At 48.8% G+C, this 22,943-nt stretch overlaps 1 protein-coding gene across 9 annotated transcripts in view; it reads right to left on the bottom strand.

Moving 5' to 3' along the window:
- Positions 1–22,943, bottom strand: part of LOC138762308 (tensin-1-like) — a 182,173-nt gene that overhangs the window by 63,597 nt on the left and 95,633 nt on the right. The window contains exon 1 of one of the 9 annotated variants that reach the window (XR_011356876.1): positions 10,973–11,060. The exons of the other annotated variants lie outside the window; for them this stretch is intronic. The gene's annotated coding sequence lies outside the window, so the exon portion shown is untranslated. Of the gene's footprint in view, positions 1–10,972; positions 11,061–22,943 lie in introns of those variants that run through there. 9 annotated transcript variants of the gene reach the window in all.

The following is a 22,943-nucleotide window of genomic DNA, read 5'->3' as shown; positions in this document are numbered from 1 at the left end:
GGGGTGAGAGAAGTTCGCGGAATTAAACATTTTCGATCATTCCTGGACAAATTGTACTCTGTTTACAGTAGGTCACCTCTCAATCAAAAGGAACTGTCCGAATGTGCCTCTCCACGAGAGCAACAATTTGCAACACAGGCCGTGTTCTGGGCACCAGGAGGGTAGCTGGCTCGTTCCGAACAGTTCCAGCAATGCGGAAAAATTAGAAAGCACCGTGATTTCATTTTGAAAAAGCAAGAAGGATGAAATGAGATCTGGGAGGGACAGAAAAACTGATGAAGGTCTGTTGAAAAGACTGTCTTCCATGACACATTACATGAACTTGGTTCACTGTCAGATTGTTTACAGAAACACACTACTACGATTGTTTATGGCAGACAAAGTGATCCAATGGAGCAACAGATCACTGCACGGACAGAAAGGGGAACCTGGGACCAAAACTCTGCAAGCTCAAGAGGCCGTTGTAAAGAGAAAGTTTGGAGAAATGACCGCAACAAGCAACACAATTGTCTCCTTTAATTACTAGTCTTAGAAACAATTTGCAGCTCCGTACGCTCACGACAACATCCTTGAAAGGTTCTCAAACTTCTGAGCCTTGAAGTATGTCTCTCTTCTCTTTGGCTTGGCTTCGCGGACGAAGATTTATGGAGGGGGTAAAAAGTCCACGTCAGCTGCAGGCTCGTTTGTGGCTGACAAGTCCGATGCGGGACAGGCAGACACGGTTGCAGCGGCTGCAGGGGAAAATTGGTGGGTTGGGGTTGGGTGTTGGGTTTTTCCTCCTTTGCCTTTTGTCAGTGAGGTGGGCTCTGCGGTCTTCTTCAAAGGAGGTTGCTGCCCGCCAAACTGTGAGGCGCCAAGATGCACGGTTTGAGGCGAGATCAGCCCACTGGCGGTGGTCTAAATCCCTGCTAAATGAAAGGTGTGTCCTTGATCAAGGCGACAGGTCTGCTGAAATACCGCCCAGTTACGGAGAAGCTGAAATCTCATCTCTCCGTAAGAGGTTGAAGCTTTCTTCTTCCTCTGTAATAAATGCCTTCAGAGATTATGTGGAGGGTCGTGGACGCTACTTCTCCCAAGATTTCTGCCCATTACTGAGCTGTTCCACAAGTTATTCCTATCAGTGGTGCTAAGTGTGAGAGAGGATTCAGTCTCATGAACTTAGTAATAACAACACACTCAAGAATTCTCAAAAATCATGTATCAGCACTTCTGTTTGTTAAACGACACGGACCCTCCTCTCGTTCACTGGGACCCTGACCCGTCTGCGACAGATCAGCAGGTGACACCAGGCTTCAGACCCACCAGAAGCGTATTACGCCTGACCCTTTGTGGAAATTATTGTGAAACTTCTCATTGGTGGCCTTAGATGGTTAGTTTCAAATTGGTAAAAATAAATGATGGCTGCCTTTTTCTTTACTTGTTGATAATTATATTTTATGATAATGAGCGTAATTGTGCAACACTTTGTCATATGATTAAATTCCTCAACGCTCTCAATTATACAATGCCAAGTAGCACATGGAAACCACCAAGGTCAGGCCTCGTGAGTCCTCCTTGTTGTTGTTTTTGGTGAGCTCCTTCATCTACAAAATTAGCCCTGCACCCCTGGCTAGTGCTGAGAGAGGCCCCAGGGAAAGGGAGGGAGGAAGGTGATTGGCAGAGGCCCAGGTGGAAGGTGAGGAGAGCTGAGGGAACTGGTCCTTCTGCTGAATTCAGCCTAAGAAATCTACACAGTCACTGTTTATTCAGGGTGAGGGTTCAGGTCCAATTTCTGGTGGACCTTTGCGATCCGCTCTGACCAATTCCTGTTGCACGCCTCAGCCTCTCCAAACCAGATCGCCAGCGCCTTCAGGTAGTCAGATCTGACTGTGAAGGGGCTGGGGAACCATTGGGACAGTTACCGAAGAGCATTCTGGTTTATCTTGGAGCCCCATGAGGACTCAAAATGGCCAATGTGTCTGTGGACTGGTCATGTGTCCAAACAGAACCACGTACAGGGAGGCCTTGGCCCGAATGCCTCCACTGCCTGTCAACGTCGCTCCTCTTACGCCCTCATCCTTCCTGATGGATTCGGCAAAGGGGTCTCTGCAGCACACAAATAAGACTGGAGAGAGCTGGCAATCCTGCCTGACTCCAGACTTCATGGAGATGCTATCTGATTCCCAGCCATTGATTTGGACTGCACTACAACTACAGAGTCATTGGATTTCAATCCAATTCTGGATTCCCTCCCCAAGGCCCATTTTGGAGAGCACATCCATCATGTACATGTGTGATATCCAGTCAAAGGCCTTCTATTGGACTAAGCTGACAAGGCAGGTGTCTACACCCCTGTCCTGATATAGGTGGTGATATCCCTGAGCAACACAAAGCTGCCAGAGATCTCCCTGCCCTGAACCATGGGGAAACATATGAAAGTCTGCAGCCACGATGACTGTAGTAAAGATATAGAAAGGCTGGAGGAACTCACCCAGTCTCTCAGTGTCCATGGGAGGTAAAGGAGTATCACCAACCTTTGGGCCTGGCCCTTCTTCAAGGTATAAACAAAATGCAGGCAGGTGTCTGAATGAAAGACTAGGAGTGAAGGGGGGGAAGAATGGGAGGGGGAGAAGTCCAGACAAAAGGTGAATTGGATACGATAAGAATGGTGAGATTGGCAGAAGGAAAAGGGATGAGAGAAAGAGCTAGAGGAAATGGGGCAGGAGGGAAGATGTGGGGAAGTTTTAACGGAAGCCAGAGAACTTGATATTAATGGAGGGTGCCCAGTTGGAAGATGAGGTGTGATTCCTCCAATTTGTGGGTGGTCTCAGTCTGGCCGTGCATGAGACCATGGACAAACATGGCAGTAAGGGAATGGGACAGAACCATGCAGGTTTGGTCTGTGTAGATCATCTGCCCCAGGGCAGACTTAGCTTGAATGGTGATGGCCTTAGACAGGATTTTGTAGTCAACATTTAACAATAATACAGAACTGGAGAACCATAGAACACTTTCGCACAGAAACAGGTCACTTCGGCCCTTCTAGTCTGTATTGAACCATTTTTCTGTCTTGTCCCACTGACCAGTCCATAGCCCTGCATACCCCTCCCATCCATGTACCTGTCCAAATTCTTCCTAAATATTAAAATTGAACCCAAATTCACCACTTCATCTGGCAGCTCATTCCACACCCCCACCACTCTCTGTGTGAAGATGTTCCCCCTCATGTTCCCTCTAAACTTTCCCCTTTCACCCTTAACCCTTGTCCTCTGGTTTGTATCTCACCGACCCTCAGTGGAAAAAGCCGACCTACATTTACTCTGTCTCTCCCCTTCATAATTTTAAATGCCTCGATCAAATCTCCCCTCATTCTTCTTCACTCCAGGGAATAAAGTCCTAACCTATTTAACCTTTCCCTGTAACTCAGTTCCCTGAAGTCCGGGCAACATCCTAATAAATCTTCGCTGCCTCTTTCTATCTTATTGATATATTTCCTGTAGTTCGGTGACCAAAACTGCACACAATACTCCAAATTTGGCCTCACCAATGTCTTATACAATTTTACCATAACATCCCAACTCCTCTACTCAATATTTTGATTTATGAAGGCCAAGATGCCAAAATCTATCTTTACAACCCTGTCCACCTGTGACGCCACTTTCAGGGAATTATGTATCTATCCCCAGATCCCTCTGTTCTACCGCACTCCTCAGCGCCCGACCATTCACCGTGTACGTCCTTTCTTGGTTTTTCCTTCCGAAATGCAACACCTCACACTTGTCTGCATTAAACTCCATCGGCCATTTTCCAGCCCATTTTTCCAGCTGGTCCAGATCCCTCTGCAACCTTTGAAAACCTTCCTCACTGTCCACCACGTCTCCAATCTTAGTGTCATCTGCAAACTTGCTGATCCAGTTTCCCACATTATCATCCAGATCATTGATATAAATGACAAACAACAATGGTCCCAGCACCGATCCCTAAGGCACACCACTAATCACAGGCCTCCAATCTGAGAAGCATCATCCATCACTACTCTCTGGCTTCTCCCGTCCAGCTTCACTACTTCACCATGAATATTCAGTGTCTGAACCTTCCTGACTAACCTCACATGCAGGACCTGATCAAAGGCCTCACTAAAGTCCATGTAGACAACATCCACAGACTTTCCTCCATCAGCTTTCCTGGTAACCTCCTCGAAAACTCTACAATATTGGTTAAGCATGACCTACCACGCACAAAGCTATCCAAATAATTGTATATCCTATCTCTTAGAATACCCTCCGATAATTTACATGCTACTGACATCAGGCTCACTGGTCTAAATTTCAGGGTTACTTTTGGAGCCTTTTTTAAACAACAGAACATTGTGAACTACCTTCCAATCCTCCGGCACCTCACCCATGGATAAGGACATTTTAAAAATTTCTGCCAGAGTCCCTGCAATTTCTATACCAGCCTCCCTCAAGGCTCGAGGGAATATCTTGTAAGGCCCTGTCTTGTTTGCTTTAAGACAGCAAGACCTTGCTCCTCTTTAATCTGTACAGGTTCCATGACCTCGGTGCTTGTTTTCCTTCCTTCCCACGACTCTGTGCCCGTGTCCTAAGTGAACACTGATGAAAACAAAACATTTCCGATCTCCCCCATCTCTGATCTTCAAGGGGACCAATTTTGTCCCTTATTACCCTTTTGTTCTTAAAGTACCTGTCAAAACCCTTAGGATTTTCCTTCACATTCTCTGCCAAAGCAACCTCGTGTCTTCTTTTACCCTTCCTGATTTCTCTCGAGGTATTTCTTGCATTTTTATACTCCTCAAGAACCTCATAAGCTCAATGTGTCCTATACCTGTTATGCACTTCTCTTCTTCCAAGCCAGATCCCCAATATCCCTCGAAAACCAAGGTTCCCTCTGCCTGCGAGTCTTGCCTTTAATCCTGACAGGAACATACAATCTGCACTCTCAAAATGTCACCTTTGAATGGGTCACCAATTACTGATGTCCACCTCTGTTTGAAGATGAGGTGATGCCCTTCCTCATGGAGTCTGATATGCTTCCTGCTAGGAGCATAGCGTTGTATCCTTCCAACAGGTCTTGGCCCACCCACCCCACCCCCCCAACCCCACCCCCCACCCCCTCCCCCACCCCACACCCCCCCACCCCCTCCCCCACCCCATGCCCCATACAGCTGTGAACAACTCAGCTGGTAGCTTGACCTAAATGAATGGATGGAGTCCGTCAACTCCCCCAGAGTAATTGGCTGGTCCAGACATTCTCTGTGCTGTTGTCTAAGACCTCTGTGATGGAGAGCAGGAAGATTTGGGAGACCATTCTGTCTGTAGCCTTAGTGTCTTAGAGGCCAACACAAAAGGATCTGCCAATCTTCTGACTGCCCATCAGCGAGGGTTCACTGTCTATTGAGGGGGGGGGGGTTCACTGTCTATTCAGGGGTCACTATCTATTGGTGTGGTCACTGCGTATTCAGGGTGGGGTCACTGTGTATTGGGGGAGTCACTGTGTATTCAGAGTGGTGTTTCTGTGTATTCAGGGTGGGGTCATTATGTATTGGGGGTCACTATGCATTGGGGTCACTGTGTATTCGGGGGGTCACTGTGTATTGGGGGGTCACTGTGTATTGGGGTGGGGGAGGTCACTGTATACCTGTACAGAGTCAGTGTTTGCTTCTGGTTAAATTTCTGCGGGAATTATTTCTGTCTGGATCAGTGTTTGTCTGTGATCCAGAAGCTGGGCAGCCTGGTTTCGGTCCAAGGTGAAGACGGGAACTGGTGCATTACTGTAGGACTTATAAGGCCCTGAAAAGCAGCATGAACATCGTTCAGACATTAATCAGTGTGACGAAGGTTGAATCCACACATGGGTGTCTGTAGGGGAGAGTGGGAGAATGAAGAGAACGAGGATGTAAAACTCTGGACAGAGGAGAGAGGAGAGTACAGAGAGCAGTAATGGTAGGGACCTGTATATGAGACCAACAGGTACTATTAAACTGCCCCTGAGGGAGATTTTGGAATTTCCTGAGGTGTGTGCGACCTGTGGCAGTGAGGATCGAGGAGTGGAGGTGACAAGTTATACCATCTGTAGCCCCTTTCACACTTGCCAGGAATTGAATGCCATTCGGTCCTTAAAGTGGCAAGTGTGAAAGCAAAGTCTGCTCAACGCCGGCATCAGATGAGATCATCTCATGCGGGGGATTGCTTTCCTTGACCCCTAGTACAATCTCCAGCACCTGCAGACGCCGAGGTTGAGATCAGCCAAGTGTGAAACAGGCATTTGCATTGCAGGCCCTTCCGGTTAAAGGTAGAACAGACCTAACGCTGGGGACAGACCCTCGCAAGTGTGAAAGCATTCAGTGTCCCGGTTAGGAGTGGTCTAGTGTGAAAGGCCAAACCTCCCCATTCCTATCACGGGTCACTAAACGGCTGATTTACCAGGATGCAAGTGTGAAAGAGGCTTATCTTTACCTCCTGTGGACACTGTGAGACCGGCTGAGATCCTCCAGCATCTGTGATTTTACTGCAATCACAGCGTCTGCAGACTTTTGTGTTTCACTTATGAACCACGTGGAATATTCCAGCACAGTACAGGCCCTTCAGCCCACGATGTTGTGCCAACCCATGTGAATCCACTCTGCAACTATCTAGCCCTCCACTCCCTCAGCCATAACCCTCAAGATTTTTCTGAAATCTGTGTCCCTGTCTAAAAGTCTCTTAAATGCCCCTATTATTCCAGCCTCCACCACTATCACTGGCAAGGCATTCCAGGCCCCCACCGCTCCTGTGTGAAGAAAACAACCCTGATGTCTCCCCTAACCTTTCCTCCCCTCACCTTGTTCAAATGTCCTCTGGTATTTGCTGCTGTCAGCCTGGGAAACAGGTGCTGCCCGTCCACCCTATCTCTGCCTCTCAGAATCATGTCGACCTCGATCCAGTCTCCTCTCATCCTTCTACGCTCAAAGAGAAAAGTCCCAGCTCTGCGAACCTGGCCCCATCAGACATTAGGCAGCATTAAACCAATTTAATTCCTTAAATTAGAGGAGCAACATTTGAATTTCTGTTTGGGTCCCTGCCGACATTTTGCTCCTACCTTGCTGAAGGGCTCAAGCCCGAAATGTCGGTTCTGCATCTATATAAAGGACACTGTGTTTTTACCTAATTCATTCGCCCCCCCCCCCCACATTCCCACCAACTCCCCTCCCCATATGCTTCCCCCTCACCCACACATGGGGAACCATTCACAGTGACCAGCTAACCACACCTCTGTGGATTGTGGGCAGAAACTGGAACCCTCAGGAGAAATGGACACAGGGCAAACTTGCAAACTCCAATAGACAGCACTGGGGGGGAGGGGGGATTGAACCTGGGTCAAGAGGACACGTTAAATCTCTGGCATCTATCTGTATCCACGTGGCCAAGAACGATGCTGCAAAGTCAGTAACAATCGCATCTCTTGGTCTTTGCGAGGGTGATCCAAAGGATACTTTGTGTGCTATTATTCATAGGAATGGGGAGGTTTGGCCTTTCACACTAGACCACTCCTAACCGGGACACTGAATGCTTTCACACTTGCGAGGGTCTGTCCCCAGCGTTAGGTCTGTTCTACCTTTAACCGGAAGGGCCTGCAATGCAAATGCCTGTTTCACACTTGGCTGATCTCAACACCGGCGTCTGCAGATGCTGGAGATTGTACTAGGGGTCAAGGCCAGCAATCCCCCGCATGAGATGATCTCATCTGATGCCGGCGTTGTGTCAGAAGAGTTGGTTGATAGAGCACTCCAACACCTTCACTTGCTCAGAAAATCTGCATGTTCAGCGTCGACAGCCCACTATAGACTGAACCCTGCTTGGGATAGGACCCAACCTGCCCATGGCCTAGTAACTTGGCGGCCTCACATCGTTTCCCCATTCTCTCGTTCACATGCAGGTATGTAGTGAAACACAGAGGGTCCGCAGATGCTGTGATTGTCATTAAACACACAGATGCCAGAGAAACTCAGGTGGTCTCGCAGCGTCCAGAGGAGGTAAAGCTAACGTTTTGGGCTCAAGCCCTTCTTCAAGGTTCTTCCTCTGTGTTTCTACCAGTAGTTATGTCCACAGGCCAAGGTGTGTCAACACGGACTGCCCTTCACTGGGAACTGAGTGACTGTCCAGCCTCTGAGGGTCTCAGGGAAGCAGAGGGGAAGGCCCTGATCAGTGAGAAGGGCAGAAGGTACGGCACAAACATGGTGGGGGAAACTCAGCAGATCACACAGCATCACTGGACGTAGAGGGTGGCCACCTCTCTCCATTCCCCTCCCAGCCCCGCCGCCGCCACCACCTCAAACCACCCAGCATTCCTTCCTCGTCACCGAGACTGGACCTTCCTCCCCACCAGCCCCTTCACCAGGACTGCAGCGGCCCACCCTCTCGGGGGCAGTTGGGAAATAAATGCTGGCCTTCCCTGTGCCATCCAGGTGTCTGAAAATTAATATCAGAAAGGATAAAGAACAGGTCATCGACCTGAAGGGCCAACTCGGCCTCTCTCTACATGTGCTGACTGAGGGGCATCCCCACTCGTTCATATTTTTACTTCACATTTCCAGCATCTTTTGCAAAGGAAGTTGCACAAAGACTGGTGATAAACAGAGAGCGAGAGAGAGAGAGAGAGAGAGAGGTGGAAAGAAAGAGAGAAGTTGAGAGGGGGGTGGAGGCAAGAGAGAAGAGGGAAAGAAAGGGAGAGAGTGGGGGTAGAGGAGGGAGCTAGAGATAGAGAGAGAAAAGGAGATGGAGAGAAAGAGAGAGAGGAGGAGAGAGGGTGTAGAGGATGACGTGAAAGAGAGAACAGGAGATGGAAAAAAATGGAGAGGGTCGAAATGGACAGGGAGTGAGTGAGATGGAGAAAGAAAGGGTGTGTGTGGGGAGAGAGAGAGAGATGCTGAGGATGGAGATTAGAGGTTGTATCTGACTGAAGCCCTTCCTCAGCTGATAGATCGCCACCAGAGGCCCCCTACAATCACTTCTGGTCTCTTCTGCTGCGGTAAAAGGAGCAGCTTGAAGACAGCAAATAAATGTTGACATCAAAGTGCCCATGGAATTCTGGACTTCATTAATCGGGGGATCGTGTTCAGGAGACACAAGGTGACATTGCAGCAGGTGAGACCACATTTCACAATCAGAATCAGGATTTATCGTCATGAACAAGTTATGGAATTTGTGGTTTTGCAGCAGCGTCGTGGTGCAAACCTTCAGATTAGAACCACCTTACAACGTTACTGTAAAAAAGTAAAACACTAGTGCACAAAAAGTGAGGCCGTGTCTGTGGTTCATTGATTATTCAGGAGTCTGACGGCGGAGGGGAAGAAGCCGCCCTTGCGCCGCTCAGTGGAATATTGTGTTCATTTCTGGTCACCTCATTACCAGAAGGATGTGGAAGCTGTGGAGAGGGGGCAGAGGAGATTTACCAGGACGTAGCCTTGATTGGGAAACAAGTCTTAATGAGGCAAGGTTATCAAAGCTGGGACTTTTCTCTTTGGAGCGTAGAAGGATGAGAGGGGATTTGATAGAGGTCGACAAGATTTGAGAGGCAGAAATAGGTTTCCCAGGGTAGGATCAGCAAACACTAGAGGATGTGTGTACAAAGTGAAGGGAGGGAAGTTTAGGGGAGACGTTAAGGTTTTTACACAGAGTTGTGGGTGCCTGAGATTCCTTGCCAGGGGATGGTGGTGGAGATTGGATCAATAGGGGCATTTAAGAGACTCTTAGACAGACACATGGATGGAAATAGAAGGTTATGAGGTGGAGAAGATTTAGTTATTTTTAAAAAGGTATATATAGGACTGCACAACCTCATGGACTGAAGGGACTGTACGGTGCTTAATGTTCTATATCCTGTGCCCAGAGAGCTCAGCTTGGTTGTGGACACCTGTGAGATTGAATTTAAAAACACAATGCAGGAGAAATTCAGCAGGTCAAACTGTGCACGTTATATAGCAAAGAGGCCAACATTCAGGGATGTACATTTATCGTCGCGCTAGAAAGGACCCTGTCTGACCTGCTGAGTTTCTCCAGCTTTGTGTTTTTACTTCAACCATGGAGTCTGCAGACGTTTGTTTTACACCTGTGAGATTGGGCTCCTCACAGACTAACTAACGTCTGCCAGGAGCAGGGTGGTGAACAGGGTCTGGGAGACAACAGTGGGGGTCCTGTGAACGGGATGCAGGAGCAACTGGAAGTTGGAAGGAGGGCGTGCCGTCATCGACAACCACGTACTGCTGAACGCCAAGCACTGGAAGTCTGAAGCCAGCCACTGTCCCTGTGATCACAAGATGTAGGAGCGGATGGAGGCCAATCAGCCCATATGAGCTGATCCACCCTCCCACTCCCTGGCTTTCTCTCCATACCCTTGATGCCCTGACTATTCAAATACCTGTCAATCTCTGCCTTAAATACGACCTCCCTTCCACAGCCACCCGTGGCAACAAGCTCCACAGACTCACGACCCTCTGACTAAAGGAAGTTTTCTGCATCTCTCTTTTAAATTGACACCCTTTTACCCTCTTGTCCTAGATTTCCCTACCACGGGAAACCTCCTTGCTACATCTAATTCAACTCTGTCCAGGACTTTCAGCGTTCAAAATGCCTCTATGAATCCCCCCCCCCCACCCTCCGTACTCCAAGGAGTACAGACTGACAAGCATTGCTCATCTGTTAACCTTTTCATTCCTGGTATCATTCCAGTAAATCTTCTCTGAATCCTCTCCAACGCCAGCAAGTCTTTTCTCAAATAAGGTGCCAAAACTGTACTCAGTCTCCGTGAGGACTGGCCAGTGCCCTATAAAGTCTCGTCCTCTGGATCTTGTGGTTCCTGCTGACATCCACTTCAAGACTGCACATCAATTAGGAGGTGGCATGGTGCCAGGGGGGGAAATAGTCCTCAGGCTGCTCTCCACTTTTGGGAAACGAGATGCAATTAACTTTCCAAAAAGAGAAACAAAACCAGTTACCTGGCAAGTGAAGGGCTCGGCCAAGTTTGTCCGTGTCTGCATGGTGACTGGGCGAGAGCTCGTGCCGATGTGCTGATGTTGTTAAACTCAACAAGTGCAGAGGAAGTTTCGTTCCACCCTCCCAAGTGGGTCCTTAACATGCATTTCCTTCCGAAACCTGGCTCATGCTTTGAAATTCATTCCTGTTGCAGTTGGCAAGGGCAGGGACGTGGAGGCGCAGAACATGTACACTACCCAAATGCACACAGATCCCTTCAAACCCTTCTGATGTCAACACAGTCGCATCAGAGGGAGCACATACACAGGTCCAAACTGATTTACATCCATGTCCACAGGCACCCAAGGGTGCTGCTCTACAAACTCCCTAGGAGAATGAGGTGAAACATTAAAGACGCCAGTCACTGTGGATCTCCCAGTGGCCACCCATTCCAATACCGCACCCCATTCCCCGCACTGACCTGTCTGTCCATGGTCTCATGCACAGCAAGGCTGGGACCACCCACAGGTTGGAGGAACAACACCTCATCTCCTGACTGGGCCCCCTCCAACCAGATAGCATCGACTTCTCCGATTTCTGTTGGTCCAATCCCTCCCCATCTATCCCAAGGTCTCCTTTTCTCTAACCTGCCTCTCTATCAGGAGGATCAGGGCCAGTGCCACCAGACCGAGGATCAGCTTCTTTTCACGGGCAGGGAGAACGCTGAACGACCAAAGGAACTGCTCACACTCACCCTCCGAGACCCTCATATTCATGAAACATTATTTATTCGTACAGATGAAATATTTATCCTGTTTGTGTGTAATGTCTGGTTGAGTGTCTGCATGTTTTGTACCGAGGACCGGAGAACGCTGTTTCATTGGGTTGTTCTTGTACAATCAGATGAGAACCCTGAGATTCTTTTCCCTGCAGGCCAGGAAGAATTACCGCTTACTGGTAATGCAAAGAAAAAAGGTCCACACGTAAACAGATAAAGAATTATATAAGCGAGTCGACTGGAATAGAGAGGAAAAAAATCAATAAAGTCCAAAAGTAATGGGAAAGGCAAGATAAGCCAACATTTATTGTCCAGCCTTAACCACCCCTGGACTGAAACATGCACTGGAGGAGCTCGGAGGGCAGGTACATGGGAAGGTCTGAGGTCCACATTCAAGCCAGACCAGGTCAGGAGAGAAGACCCTCCACCCTTAATGAGCATCAGCAAACAAGAGAACACCACCAACACTGCAGGCGCTGGAACCTGAACGAAGGAGATGCTTTACTCACGAGAATAATTCCTGGAATGAAGGGATTAGCAGATGAAGAAGATTTGACGGCTCTTGGACTGGACTCTTTGGAGATCAGAAGAATGAGGGGAGACCTCACAGAAGCATTTTGAATGTCGAAAGACCTGGACAGAGTAGATGTACTGAAGTTGTTCCCCATGGTAGGGGAGTCCAGTACAAGAGGGCACGGCTTCAGGGTTGAAGGGAGCCCGTTTAAAACAGAGATATGGAGAAATTTTCTTCGCCAGAGAGTGGTGAACCTCTGGAATCTGCTGTGGGGGCCAGGTCATTGTGTGGATTCAAGGCAGAAATGGATAGGTATCTGAATAGTCAGGCTATCAAAGGTTATGGGGAGAAGGCCAGGCAGTGGGGTTAAGTGGGAGAATGGATCAGCTCATGATAGAATGGCGGGACAGACCCGATGGATCGAATGGCCTGCTTCTGCTCCTAGGTCTTATGGAGGGATTAGCAAGTCAGCCAGCAAACTGTGGGGAAAGATGATCAGTTTTGGTTGGGACCAAACTAGGAATATATCAAATTTATCGCGGGGAGGTTTGATTAATCAATAAGTTGTATTATGACAACAGTTTCATCTTTATCTTTACCTCCCTTGGGCGCTGTGAGATTGGCCAAGTTCCTCCAGCATCTCTGTTTTTACTGCATTCACAGCGTCTGCAGATTTTTGTGTTTCACTACTTTCTGGTCTCCTTACGTACTGGTGCAGAGGGTTGATTCCAGGGATGAGGGGGCTAGTCTATGAGGAGAGATTTGAGTCACCTGCGTCTGTACTCACTGGAATTTGGAAGAATAAGAGGGGATCTTATAGAAATGGAAAACATTATGAAAGGCACAGACAAGACAGAGGGAGATAAGTTGTTTCCAGGACCCTCTGAGGAGGTAAAGTCGGGTTGAGACTCTGGTCGAGAGCAGTCGGTTCTCCTGATGTGGCCTCCTCTACACTGGAGACCAGACATAGACCAGGCTCCTGGACACTGATTGGGGAGACCAGAACAAGGGGACATGGCCTCAAGATTCAGGGGAGTAGATTTAGGCCAGAGATGAGGAGGGTGGGGAATTGTGGAATTCACTGCCCATTGAAGCAGTGGAGGTGACCTCAGTAAATAATATTTAAGACAAGGTTGGGTAGATTTTTACATAGTCAGGGAATTAAGGGACATGGGAAAAGGAAGGTAGGTGGAGATGAGCCAATCATCAGATCAGCTATGCCAGAGCTACTCGATGGGCTGAATGGCCAACTCCACTCCTAGTTCTTATGTTAAAATGTAATGGACAGGTGGGACCAGGTGGGGGAGGGGTGATGGGGAGGAAGGGGATATTGGGATGATGGGGAGAGGGGTGATGGGGAGGAGCAATGGGGAGGTGGGGTATAATGGGGAAGTGGGGAGGGGTAATAGGGGATTGATGGGGAGGTAGGGGATGATGGGGAGGTGGGGGAAGGATGTTGGGGAGGTGGGGGGAGGGATGTTGGGGAAATGAGGGGTGATGGGGAGGTGGGGGGAGGGTTGATGGGGAGGTGGGGGATGTTGGGGAGGTGAGGGGTGATGGGGAGGTGGGGGGAGGGGTGATGGGGAGGTGGGGAGGGGTGATGGGGAGGTGGAGGATGATGGGGTGGTGGGTACAGGTGAGTAGGAGGGATGCAAGTGGGAAAGTTAATGTCCACATCACAGCATGGTGATGTCCCAGCCAGAACACGAGCTGTTCTTCCAGTTGTGTTTCGCTGCAGTGGAGCAGCTCAAGGATGGATCATTCGGCATGGGAATGAGCAGGGGAGGGGAGGTTCAGGATGACCATAGTGGACAGTGTCCAGGAGCCTGGTCTATGTCTGGTCTCCAGTGTAGAGGAGGCCACATCAGGAGCATGACTGCTTCCGACCAGGGTCTCAACACCCAGAGGCTGCCTGTTTCCCCAGCGCTTGGCTTTCCCCGTCCACAGGCAGAGGGAGGTGTGGCCCCAAGGTGGTGTTCACATTTTTCTCCCATGAAGTGTTTGAGAGAGGAATTTGGTGTCAGGTTCAGAGAATGTTGTTGTGTTGGAGCCAGCAGGCTCTTGCCTGGAGCATTTATTCCCGATTGACCCGCCTGTTTCCCATCATTTTCACAGCAATCTCAGCTCTGGGTTCAGAAACTTGTTTGTTTTCCGTAGGAAGCAATGTTCTGTGCTGGACAGGAACATCAAAGTAATCTCAGAGGAGCTTTTGAACAGAATGTAAACAAGAGGTGCATGGTGTTAGTGAGGCTGGGAGGGGAGGGGAGCATGCATCCACAGGGGACCTCGGGGAGTGAGGCACATGGGCGCGGCCCGATGTGAACCCACCATGGCTGGGGTTCTTGAGAGGCCCAACTTGCTTGGGACAAGGTGCACATCACGTGAAGCTCTCCACCTCGGGCCAGAAAAGAAGTAGGATTGGGTGCCACCAGACTTGCACCACCAGGTTCGGAAACAGCTACTCTCCCTCCACCATCAGACTCCTCAACGACAAACTCAATCAGGGACTCATTTAAGGACTCTGACTTGTGCACTTTATTGATTTTGTTTCCTCCCTTTGTTAAAGTTCTGTGTTTGTTTACATGTAAACACTGTGTACAGTTTTTTATTGCACTACCAATAAGTCGTGAAGCAAGGCTGCGTCCTCGCACAAACCCTCTTTTCAATCTTCTTCAGCATGATGCTGAAACAAGCCATGAAAGACCTCAACAATGAAGATGCTGTTTACATCCGGTACCGCACGGATGGCAGTCTCTTCAATCTGAGGCGCCTGCAAGCTCACACCAAGACACAAGAGCAACTTGTCCGTGAACTACTCTTTGCAGACGATGCCGCTTTAGTTGCCCATTCAGAGCCAGCTCTTCAGCGCTTGACATCCTGTTTTGCGGAAACTGCCAATATGTTTAGCCTGGAAGTCAGCCTGAAGAAAACTGAGGTCCTCCATCAGCCAGCTCCCCACCATGACTACCAGCCCCCCCCGACATCTCCATCGGGCACACAATTCTCAAAACAGTCAACCAGTTTACCTATCTCGGCTGCACCATTTCATCGGATGCAAGGATCGACAATGAGATAGACAACAGACTCGCCAAGGCAAATAGCGCCTTTGGAAGACTACACAAAAGAGTCTGGAAAAACAACCAACTGAAAAACCTCACAAAGATTAGCGTATATAGAGCTGTTGTCATACCCACACTCCTGTTCAGCTCCGAATCATGGGTCCTTTACCGGCATCACCTACGGCTCCTAGAACGCTTCCACCAGCGTTGTCTCCGCTCCATCCTCAACATTCATCGGAGCGACTTCATCTCCAACATCGAACTACTCGAGATGGCAGAGGCCGACAGCATCGAATCCACGCTGCTGAAGATCCAACTGCGCTGGGTAGGTCACGTCTCCAGAATGGAGGACCATCGCTTTCCCAAGATTGTGTTATATAGCGAGCTCTCCACTGGCCACCGAGACAGAGGTGCACCGAAGAAGAGGTACAAGGACTGCCTAAAGAAAGCTCTTGGTGCCTGCCACATTAACCGTCGCCAGTGGGCTGATATTGCCTCAAACCGTGCATCTTGGCGCCTCACAGTTTGGCGGGCAGCAACCTCCTTTGAAGAAGACCGCAGAGCCCACCTCTCTGTCAAAAGACAAAGGAGGAAAAACCCAAAACCCAACCCCAACCAACCAATTTTCCCTTGCAACCACTGCAACTGTGTCTGCCTGTCCCGCATCGGACTTGTCAGCCACAAACAAGCCTGCAGCTGACGTGGACATTACCCCTTCATAAATCTTCGTCCGCGAAGCCAAGCCAAAGAAGACCAAGTGGCCAAAGTGGTAATTCTGCCTCACCCACGGGAAAAAGAATCTCAGGGTTATGTGTGATGTTATGTATGTCCTCTGACAATCAGTCCGAAATCTGATGCTGAACTTCACCAAGCACTGGACAGGATGGGTTAAAGGAAGATGAGGACGTTGGGAAGGGGTGGATAGGTCTTCAGACTGTCAGATACAGAGATACAGCCTGGAGACAGGTCCTTAGACCCACGCAGTCCGCGCTAATCTTCAACATCCCCACTCTCACTAATCCAACACAAATCTGTCACAGGCTCCGACCTCCCACTCACTGCAGACGTCTCCATGAGGCACTGCCTCTAGAAGGTAGCCGACATCATTAAGGACCCCATCCCCCTGGTCACAACCTCTTCTCACTGCTCCCTACGGCCAGAAGGTACAGGAGTCTGAAGACCAGTTCCTCTAGGTTCAAGAACAGATTTTAATCCAACAGCGACCAGGCTCTGGACCCTCCCCATACTCCCCTAACATTGACCATAAACGACACCAGAATAACAACACTTACTGCATTAACTTCAACTGTGAAGACATTTTTATAGTTAGAATCTTTTTTTCTCTTCTCGTATTTAATTTATACTCATTGTGGTATTTTATGTACCTGTGTGGTTGCAGCGAGTTTGTCAGCGCAACTGTACGTTGAACAGATATGTATGACTATAAAGTCTCATCATCTCCAACCCACCCCCCCCCCCACAGATTCTCCCCCTCACTCACCCAAAAGGGCAATTAGCCTACTAATCTCACAAGATAAAGGAACAGAAGCAGGCCATTTGGCCCATCGAGTCTGCTCTGCAACTCCACCCTGAGCTAAACTGTTCTCACATCTAGTTCCAAATTCTGGCCTTTTCCCCAGATCCCTTGATACCCTGACTGATTAGAGACGTATCAATCTCATCCTTAAACTTCCCCAATGATGTGGCAACAAAATCCACGACCCTCTGGCTAAAGAAATTTCTCCTCATCTGCTTTAAATGGATGCCCTTCCATCCTGAAGTTGAGCCCTCTTGTCCTAGACTCCCTGACCATGGGAAACAACTTTGCCACATCTACTCTGTCCAGGCCTTTCAACATTCAAAATACTTCGGATACCTCCCATTCTTCTGCACGCCAAGCAGTCAGGCGCCTGCCAACATTTTTCCACTCCTTGAAGGGGTCAAACCCAAAAGGTTGGTTATATACCTTTATCTTTGTTATATAAAGTACACCATATGAGATGCTGAGTTTCTCCAGCATTGTGTTTTCACAGTTCAAGGCCCGTCAAACATTCCTCATATCGTAATCCCTTCATTCCAGGACTTATTGTCCAGTGCCAGCATATCCTTTCGTAAATGAGCCAAAACCGTACCCCGTATCCAAGTGGGGCCTCACCAGGGCCTTATAAAGCCTCAACATCCCATCCCTGCTCTTGTATCCTTTCCTTCTAGATATGACGCTAACATTGCATTTACCTTCACTACCGACTCAACCTGGACGTTAACCTTTGGGGATCCTGCATGAGGATTCCACGCCCCTTTGCACCTCTGAATTTTTGAATTTTCTCCCCACTCAAATAGTTGACCCTTTGATTCCTTCTCCCAAAGTGCTCGACCGGACACTTTCAGACGTTGTATTTCACTTGCCTCATCTTTGACCTCATCTATCGAAGTCTCTCTGGACATGGTGCTCATGGGTCAAAGTGTTATTTGCATCCCTCTGTTGTTCCTCAACAAGGCAGAGGAAGCCCTCTAAGAAACGGAGAATGAAAAAAAATATACAAAATTCTGAAGGATACAGACAGAGTAAATGCAAACCGGCTTTTCCCACTGAGATTGGGTGACAAGAAGAGGACATAGGTTAAGGGTGAAAGGTGAAATGTTTAGGGGGAATTTCTTCACACATCAAGCAGTGGGATTGTGGATCAGAAGATGTAGAATCCCTGTGGGTGGAGCGAAGCAACGAAGGGTAAAAAGACACCAATGAGAGTTGTATACAGCGCTCCAAACAGTCGCCAGGATGTGGCGTGCCAAATACAGAGGGGGATAGAGAAGGCAAGCAGAAAGGGCATGCGGGATTTCAACGTGCAGGGGGATTGGAAAAACAAGGTTGGTGCTGGGTCCCAAGAGAAGGAATTTATCAAATGCCTTCAGGAGGGAAATGGCGATTCTGGATTAGGTATTGAACACCAAACCAGAGTTGATGAGGGAGCTGATGGTGAGGGACCCCCCCCCCCCCCCAGTTTGGGAGGGAGAAGCTAAAATCAGATGAAAGGGAAATGTTTGAGGGGAGCACTGGGGAGAATGTCTTCTTACAGAGGGTGGTGGGGAGGGTGCAACGAGCTGCCAGCGGAGATGGTGGTTACTGGTTTGATTATAACATTTAAGAAAAGACTGGACAGGTACATGGATGGGAGGGATACAGAGGGCTATGGTCCAGGTCCAGGTAGATGGGACTGGGCAAAATAATAATTCAGCCCTGACTAGATGGGCTGAAGGGCCTGATTCTGTGCTGTAGTGTTTCATGCTGACCACCTTGCCATTTTACACCAAACCCTTCCATGTCTTGTCTACTCAACACTGAGTAATTTATTGGCAAATGTTAATCAGCTCTGAAAACACTCGTTAGCTACTTAAAGCTTATTGCAGGCTCACTAAGTTATTATCATCCAACCTTCTCAGCACTTCTCCCATTAAATGGTTAAGACCAACCAGCAAAAATCAGGCCACTGTTTTTTTTTGTGGCTGTTGGAGCCTCATCAATACACAGCCACCAAGAAAGGGACTTGCCTGATGTTCATCAAGGTCAAAAATAGGAACATAATGGGTGGGGGAATGTTCCTGAGAATTCCTGGGATTCCTGGGAAGCAGGCCAAGATTTGGCACTCTTTACTCCACACATGACTTGGTTCTGACTCTTGGACGCTGCAGAGATGGCCGGTTTGGAGTGGATGAAGGGAGGGCTTCAGACCCACAGTGGTCCTCCTCAGGAGCTTTGTCCTCTCCCTCTAAAGCAGATCAGATCCTATTTATTGTCAGGTAATCAAACTGAAATATTACATGAAACTGCCTTTAGTCTGCCCTAAGGCAGACAAAGAGCTGCCATCAGTGTTGCCTGGCACCCTTTACAGTCAGGGAAAGAGAAGCAAATGAGGGTCCCTTCAGAGTCACTGGGTGTCCGTGGATTTGCTTCCAGTTCTCCCGCAGCTGCACAGACTCTTGTTTGATCCATCGGCTGCCCGAGCTCCAGATCCCAATCTCTGACGCAATCGGGAAGCCTTCAGCGTCCGAGGCCCTTCAGGAAACCTCCTTGCCTTCAGTACCATCTTGAATCCCGGAGCCGATACCTGGCTCCCATGAGCCCGCAACCTGGTGCGAGTCCTTTGACCTCAAGTTGCCAGCAGAACGCAGCTTGTGTGGGTTTCTCCCCGGCAAGTCACCAACATCTCACTGCCAATATGTCTTCTTCAGCGCCTCTGGTTCGCTGTCAGGGTGGTCTCCTCCACTATCCCATCTTCCCTCCAGATGCACTGAGCTCAAATCAAACTGCCCTCTAATTGATGGATACTGTGATGAAGTTGTGCAGTACAGATACAAGCTGGTGGCCCACCACATCCATGCTGAACTTTCTGCCCATTTACACTGACCTCATTCACCCACATTACCACTGCCTCCGCCTCTGTCTTGCCCACTGTCTTATGGCCTGTCTCAATGTCTATCAAAAGTAATTGGATCCAAGAGGTGAAACATGAAAGTAAAAACACAGAAATGCTGGAAGACCTCAGCAGGTTTTGCAGCATCCATTGGAGGTCTATTGGATTCAAACCTGTCCTAGTGACAGGAGGCAAGGGATAGTGGGGACGGGACGATTTTCAGATTGGAAATCTCTGACCAGTGGTGTATCTCTTCCTCTGGCAGTGAGTCCCAGATATTGCAGACCCCCTCCACTCTCATCAAGTCAAGTTTATTGTCATCTGATTGTATAAGTACAACCCGATGAAGCACCGTTTTCCGGTCCTCGGTGCAAAACACCCAGACATAATACACGTACAGACTAACAGTACACATCCAGGACAAGTATTTCACCTGTACAAACAAATAATGTTTTGTACAAATGAGGGTCTCGGGTGGTCAGTGTGAGCAGTTCCTTTGGTCGTTCAGCGTTCTCACTGCCCGTGGGAAGAAGCTGTTCCTCAGCCTGGTGGTCCTGGCTCTGATACTTTGATGAATCAAAGACCTTTTTTGTTTTTAAACCATGGGAAAAAAAAGACCCTGGCTCTCCCCTGTCTATACCTCTTCTCGTTTTCTTCCATCAGGTCACACCTCATACCCCTTCACACCAGGGAACCAAGCCCAGCTTTTCTCATTTCTCCTCCGCAGTCAAGGCAACATTGCAGTGAATCTCCTCTGCACTCTCTCTATAGTGACCGTGTCTTTTCCATTGTACCGTGACCACCATTGCACCTAGTACTCCAACTGAGGACCCACCAGCGGTTGGACAGGTTGCAGTAGAATATCCCTGACTTTTATATTCTATATCTGACCAATGAAGGCAAGCATGCTGTATTAAATCACATGGAATTAAATGTAGTCAATCACTTTAATTCCAAGCACCATTCCCACACTGACGTGTCTGTCCAAGGCCTTGTACTCTGCAAAATTGAGGGCACGCATAAAATGGAGAAACAACACCTTATATTCCACCTGGGTATTCTTCAACCAGATGGCATGAACATCAACTTCTCCCATTTCCATTTCCATCAACCCCCTCTCCCGAGTTTCTCTCTCTCTCTCTCCCTATCCCTTCTACAAGGGCTCTGTCGAGAGCATCCTGGCCGGCTGCTCACAGTGTGGGTACGGTTGCTGCAGAGAAATGGAACAGAAATGGATCAGAACCGTAAGAGTGACAGAAAGGATCATTGGGATCTCCCTCCCTCCCATCGATGTGATCTACCGGGATTGTGGTCTGAAGGGGGAGCGCAAAATCATTTAGGACCAATTTCACCCGCACACGGCATCTTTTAGCCTCTCCCATCGGGGAAGAGATCCAGGAGGATCAGAGCCAGTACCACTAGGCTGAGGATTAGTTTCTTCCCACGGGCAGTGACAACGCTGAACGACCAAAGGAACTGCTCACACTCACACTCTGAGACTCTCATATCACAAAACAATATTTATTTTTCTCTGCAGATGAAATACTTGTCCTGAATGTGTATTGTCTGTTTGTCTGTGTGTTCTGTCTGGTTGTGAGTCTGCGTGTTTTGCACCAAGGACTGGAGAACGCTGTTTCGTCAAGTTGTAATACAATCAGATGACAATAAACTTGACGACCCTCCATCTCCCTTACTCCAGCTCTTCACACCCTTCCCTTCCTTCTCTGATCACAGAGCCACCCTTCTTAAAACCTCTGCCCTTTTCCCGTCACCTTAACTAATTTCTCTTCTCCCCTCCCACCTGCATCCACCTGTTACCCTCACCTCCTAGCCTGTACTCTTCCCCCATCCCCTTACCTACCTTTTAATTCAGGCATCTACCAGTTGTTCCACACCCCTGACGAAGGGCTCAGGCCTGAAATGTTGACTGCTGTTTACTTCCCATGGATGCTGTGTGACCTCCTGAATTTCTCCAGCATGTTTGGGTGCTGCACCAGAACCTTGTTGACCACGTATACTCACGCCTTCTTCACCGCCAATCTACCTGTGTCACCACTTTATTTTTAAAAAATTTTATACATATAGCATGGTAACAGGCCTTTTGGCCACACAAGCCCTTTCCACCCAATTAACCTACAGCTCCTGGTTCGTTTTGAACAGTGGGAGGAATCTGGAGCCCCCAGAGAAAACCCATGCAGACACAAGGAGAACATACAAATTCGTAACAGACAGCGTGGGACTCGAAGCCCTGTTCCAATCACTGGCGCTGTAACAGGGTTGTGTTAACCGCTACGCCAACCTGCAAGATTATTCCATTCCCCAATGTCCCCTGCTGTACATTCGGTTACTGTCTACATCCTACCAACACTTGACTTCCCGAAATGCAGTGTATACTGTCAACAGGATGCCTTGCAGCACCTCACTGGGACAACTGAGTCCACACCTTCCAAATACACCACTTCCCCTGGCTCAAAGGGCAAGGGGAGAAAAAGCACCGGTCCACCATCCATCCGAGCCACACACCAGCCTGGCTTGGAAACGAATCACTTCACCAACGCTGGGTCCAAACCTGAGAACTCTCTCAAACCACACTGTCGGTCCAGCCACCTCTCAAAGACGCAGAGTTTCCAGAAGGGCAGCCCCCCACCACCTTCTCATGGGAGATGAGAGATGGGTACAAAACGCCGGCTCAGCCTGTGAAGCACACCCTTAGAATGAAACAATCAGATTGAACTTGGAACATGCAACATTATAGCACAGTACAAACCCTTCAGCCCCCAATGTTGTGCTGCCCTATGTAAACCTACTCCACAACAATCTAATCCTTCCCTCACTTACACCCAGACCTATCTGTTTCTTACATCTGTGCCTGTCTAAGTGTCTTTTAAATACCCCTAATGTTCCAGCATCCACCACCATCCCCAGGCAAGGCAGTCCAGGCCCCCACAACTCTCGGTGTAAAAAAAAATGTACCCCTGATATCTCCCCTAAACTTCCCTCCCTTCACTTTGTACACACGTCCTCTGGTGTTTGCTGATCCTGCCCTGGGAAACAGGTGCTGGCCGTCCACCCTGTCTATGCCTCTCAGAATCATGTCAACCTCTATTAAGTCTTTCATACTTCTACGCTCCAAAGAGAAAAGTCCCAGCTCTGCTAACCTTGTCCCATGAGATATGTTCTTCAATCTAGACAAAGTCTGGTCTCTCTCCAACACACCAACATCCTTCCGGT

Source organism: Narcine bancroftii, chromosome 4 (assembly GCF_036971445.1).
Source record: "Narcine bancroftii isolate sNarBan1 chromosome 4, sNarBan1.hap1, whole genome shotgun sequence".
Classification (NCBI taxonomy): Eukaryota; Metazoa; Chordata; class Chondrichthyes; order Torpediniformes; family Narcinidae; genus Narcine; species Narcine bancroftii.
The sequence above is the reverse complement of the archived record's forward strand: the minus strand, read 5'-3'. Positions and strand labels throughout refer to the sequence as shown.